This window comes from Colletes latitarsis, unplaced genomic scaffold (genome assembly GCF_051014445.1).
Source record: "Colletes latitarsis isolate SP2378_abdomen unplaced genomic scaffold, iyColLati1 scaffold0018, whole genome shotgun sequence".
Classification (NCBI taxonomy): domain Eukaryota; kingdom Metazoa; phylum Arthropoda; class Insecta; order Hymenoptera; family Colletidae; genus Colletes; species Colletes latitarsis.
In genome coordinates, this window is record NW_027488369.1 from 11633462 (window position 1) to 11638372 (window position 4911).

Below are 4911 nucleotides of genomic sequence, written 5' to 3' on the forward strand. Positions count from 1 at the left end.
GGATCTCGTAGTAATGTGTTACCACACTGAAACAGTCATTAAAAGCATGTTCCGATTCGTACTTTAGAGGATAACGCTGGTAATGTCAGGCATAGTTCTGGAATTTGCAATCATCTGGCTCATACTTTCGCATTTTTCGCATACTTGATGGCCAGATCATGGCCTTTTTCTGGCTTGGATCACGTAGTAATGCGGTACCACACCGAAACAGTCAATTAAACCTGGTTGCGATTAATATTTTAGAGGATAACGCCGGTTATGTCTCGGTTTGGTCTGGGATTTGCCCCCATCTGGCTCGAACTTTCGCATTTTTCTTATACTTGTTGGCCAGATCCTGGGCTTTATCTGGTTTGGATCACGTAGTAATGAGGTTCCACACCGAAACAGTCAATTATACCTGGTTGCGATTAATATTTTAGGGGATAACGCCGGTTTTGTCTGGGTTAGGTCTGGTACTTGCCCTCATCTGGCTCGAACTTTCGCATTTTTCTCATACTTGTTGGCCAGATCCTGGGCTTTATCTGGTTTGGATCACGTAGTAATGAGGTTCCACACCGAAACAGTCAATTGAACCTGGTTGCGATTAATATTTTAGAGGATAACGCCGATTATGTCTCGGTTAGTTCTGGTATTTCCCCACATCTGGCTCGGACTTTCGTATTTTTCGCATACTTGTTGGCCAGACCCTGGCCCTTTTCTGGTTTGGATCACGTAGTAATGTGGTACCACACTGAAACAGTCAATTATACCTAGTTGCGATTAATATTTTAGGGGATAACGCCGGTTATGTCTGGGTTAGTTCTGGTATTTGCAATCATCTGGCATATACTTTCGCGTTTGTCGCATACTTGTTGGCCAGATCCTGGGCTTTTTCTGGTTTGGATCACGTAGTAATGCGGTACCACACCGAAACAGTCAATTAAATCTGGTTGCAATTAATATTTTAGAGGATAATGCCGGTAATGTCTCGGTTAGTTCTGGTATTTGCCCTCATCTGGCGCGTACTTTCGCATTTTTCGCATTCTTGTTGGCCAGATCCTGGCCTTTTTCTGGCTTGGACCACGTAGTAATGTGGTACCACACCGAAACAGTCAAATAAACCTGGTTGCGATTAATATTTTAGAGGATAACGCTGATTATGCCTGGGATAGTTCTGGTATTTGCAATCATCTGGCTCATACTTTCGCGTTTTTCTCATAGTTGTTGGCCAGATCCTGGGTTTTTTCTGGTTTGGATCCCGTAGTAATGTGGTTCCACACCGAAACAGTCAATTGAACCTGGTTGCGATTAATATTTTAGATGCTAACGCCGGTTATGTCTCGGTTAGGTCTGGGATTTGCCCTCATCTGGATCGTTCTTTCGCATTTTTCGCATACTTGTTGGCCAGATCCTGGGTTCTTTCTGGTTTGGATCCCGTAGTAATGTGGGTCCACAACGAAACAGTCAATTAAACCTGGTTGCGATTAATATTTTAGCGGATAACGCCGGTTATATCTGGGTTAGGTCTGGGATTTTCCCTCATGTGGCTCGTACTTTCGCGTTTCTCGCATTCTTGTTGGCCCGATCCTGGGATTTTTCTGGTTTGGATCACGTAGTAATGCGGTACCACACCGAAACAGTCAATTAAACCTGGTTGCGATTAATATTTTAGAGGATAACGCCGGTTATGTCTCGGTTTGGTCTGGGATTTGCCCTCATCTGGCTCGTACTTTCGCATTTTGCGCATACTTGTTGGCCAGATCCTGGCCTTTTTCTGGTCTGGATCACGTAGTAATGCAGTACCACACCGAAACAGTCAATTAAACCTGGTTGCGATTAATATTTAATAGGATAACGCTGGTTATGTCTGGGTTAGTTCTGGTATTTGCAATCATCTGGCTCATACTTTCGCAATTTTCGCATACTTATTGGCCAGATCCTGGCCTTTTTCTGGTTTGGATCACGTAGTAATGTAGTACCACACTGAAGCAGTCAATGGAAGCTGGTTCCGATCAGTATTTTAGAGGATAACGCTGGTTATGTCCGAGTTAGTTCTGGTATTTGCAATCATCTGGCTCATACATTCGCGTTTTTCGCATACTTGTTGGCCAGATCCTGGGCTTTTTCTGGTTTGGATCACGTAGTAATGTGGTACCACACTGAAACAGTCAATTAACCCTGGTTGCGATTAATGTTTTAGAGGATAACGCCGGTTATGTCTCGGGTAGGTCCGGGATTTGCCCACATCTGGCTCGAACTTTCGCATTTTTCGCATATTTGTTGGCCAGATCCTGGCCTCTTTCTGGTTTGGATCACGTCGTAATGCGGTACAACATGGAAACAGTCAATTAAACCTGGTTGCGATTAATATTTTAGAGGATAGCGCCGGTTATGTCTCGGTTAGGTCTGGGATTTTCCCTCATCTGGCTCGTACTTTCGCATTTTTCGCATTTTTGTTGGCCAGATCCTGGGTTTTGTCTGGTTTGGATCCCGTTGTAGTGTGGTTCCACAACGAAACAGTCAATTAAACCTGGTTGAGATTAATATTTTAGAGGATAACGGCGGTTATGTCTCGGGTAGGTCTGGGATTTGTCCTCATCTGGCTCGAACTTTCACATTTTTCACATACTTGTTGGCCAGATCCTGGGCTTTATCTGGTTTGGATCACGTAGTAATGCGTTACCACACCGAAACAGTCAAATAAACCTGGTTGCGATTAATATTTTAGAGGATAACGCCGGTTATGTCTCGGTTAGGTCTGGGATTTGCCCTCATCTGGATCGTACTTTCGCATTTTTCGCATACTTGTTGGCCAGATCCTGGGTTTTTTCTGGTTTGGATCCCGCAGTAATGTGGTTCCACAACGAAACAGTCAATTAAACCTGGTTGCGATTAATATTTTAGAGGATAACGCCGGTTATGTCTCGGTTAGGTCTGGCATTCGCCCTCATCTGGCGCGTACTTTCGCATTTTTCGCATTCTTGTTGGCCAGATCCTGGGCTTTTTCTGGTTTGGATCACGTAGTAATGCAGTACCACACCGAAACAGTCAATTAAACCTGGTTGCGATTAATATTTTAGAGGATAGCGCCGGTTATGTCTCGGTTAGGTCTGGGATTTGCCCTCCTCTGGATCGTACTTTCGCATTTTTCGCATACTTGTTGGCCAGATCCTGGGTTTTTTCTGGTTTGGATCCCGCAGTAATGTGGTTCCACAACGAAACAGTCAATTAAACCTGGTTGCGATTAATATTTTAGAGGATAACGCCGGTTATGTCTCGGTTAGGTCTGGGATTAGCCCTCATCTGGCGCGTACATTCGCATTTTTCGCATTCATGTTGGCCAGATCCTGGGCTTTTTCTGGCTTGGACCACGTAGTAATGTGGTACCACACCGAAACAGTCAATTACACCTGGTTGCGAATAATATTTTAGAGGATAACGCCGGTTATGTCTCGGTTAGGTCTGGGATTTGCCCTCATCTGGATCGTACTTTCGCATTTTTCGCATACTTGTTGGCCAGATCCTGGGTTTTTTCTGGCTTGGATCATCGTAGCAATGCGGTACCACACCGAAACAGTCAATTATACCTTGTTGCGATTAATATTTTAGAGGATAACGCCGGTTATGTCTCGGTTAGGTCTGGGATTTGCCCTCATCTGGCTCGTTCTTTCGCATTTTTCGCATCCTTGTTGGCCAGATCCTGGGTTCTTTCTGGTTTGGATCATCGTAGCAATGCGGTACCACACCGAAACAGTCAATTATACATGGTGCGATTAATATTTTAGGGGATAACGCCGGTTACGTCTCGGTTAGGTCTGGGATTTTCCCTCATCTGGCTCGTACTTTCGCGTTTTTCTCATAGTTGTTGAACAGATCCTGGGTTTTTTCTCGTTTGGATCCCGTAGTAATGTGGTTCCACACCGAAACAGTCAATTGAACCTGGTTGCGATTAATATTATAGAGGATAACGCCGATTATGTCTCGGTTAGGTCTGGTATTTCCCGACATCTGGCTCGGACTTTCGTATTTTTCGCATACTTGTTGGCCAGACCCTGGCCCTTTTCTGGTTTGGATCACGTAGTAATGTGGTTCCACACCGAAACAGTCAATTATACCTGGTTGCGATTAATATTTTAGAGGATAACGCCGGTTATGTCTCGGTTAGGTCTGGGATTAGCCCTCATCTGGCGCGTACTTTCGCATTTTTCGCATTCATGTTGGCCAGATCCTGGGCTTTTTCTGGCTTGGACCACGTAGTAATGTGGTACCACACCGAAACAGTCAATTACACCTGGTTGCGAATAATATTTTAGGGGATAACGCCGGTTATGTCTGAGTCAGTTCTGGTATTTGCAATCATCTGGCTCATACATTCGCGTTTTTCACATACTTGTTGGCCAGATCCTGGGCTTTATCTGGTTTGGATCACGTAGTAATGCGTTACCACACCGAAACAGTCAAATAAACCTGGTTGCGATTAATATTTTAGAGGAAAACGCCGGTTATGTCTCGGTTAGGTCTGGGATTAGCCCTCATCTGGCGCGTACTTTCGCATTTTTCGCATACCTGTTGGCCAGATCCTGGGTTTTTTGTGGCTTGGATCATCGTAGCAATGCGGTACCACACCGAAACAGACAATTATACCTGGTTGCGGTTAAAATTTTAGGGGATAACACCGGTTTTGTCTGGGTTAGGTCTGATATTTGCCCTCATCTGGCTCGAACTTTCACATTTTTCACATACTTGTTGGCCAGATCCTGGGCTTTATCTGGTTTGGATCACGTAGTAATGCGTTACCACACCGAAACAGTCAAATAAACCTGGTTGCGATTAATATTTTAGAGGATAACGCAGGTTATGTCTCGGTTAGGTCTGGGATTTGCCCTCATCTGGCTCGTACTTTCGCATTTTTCGCATACTTGTTGGCCAGAT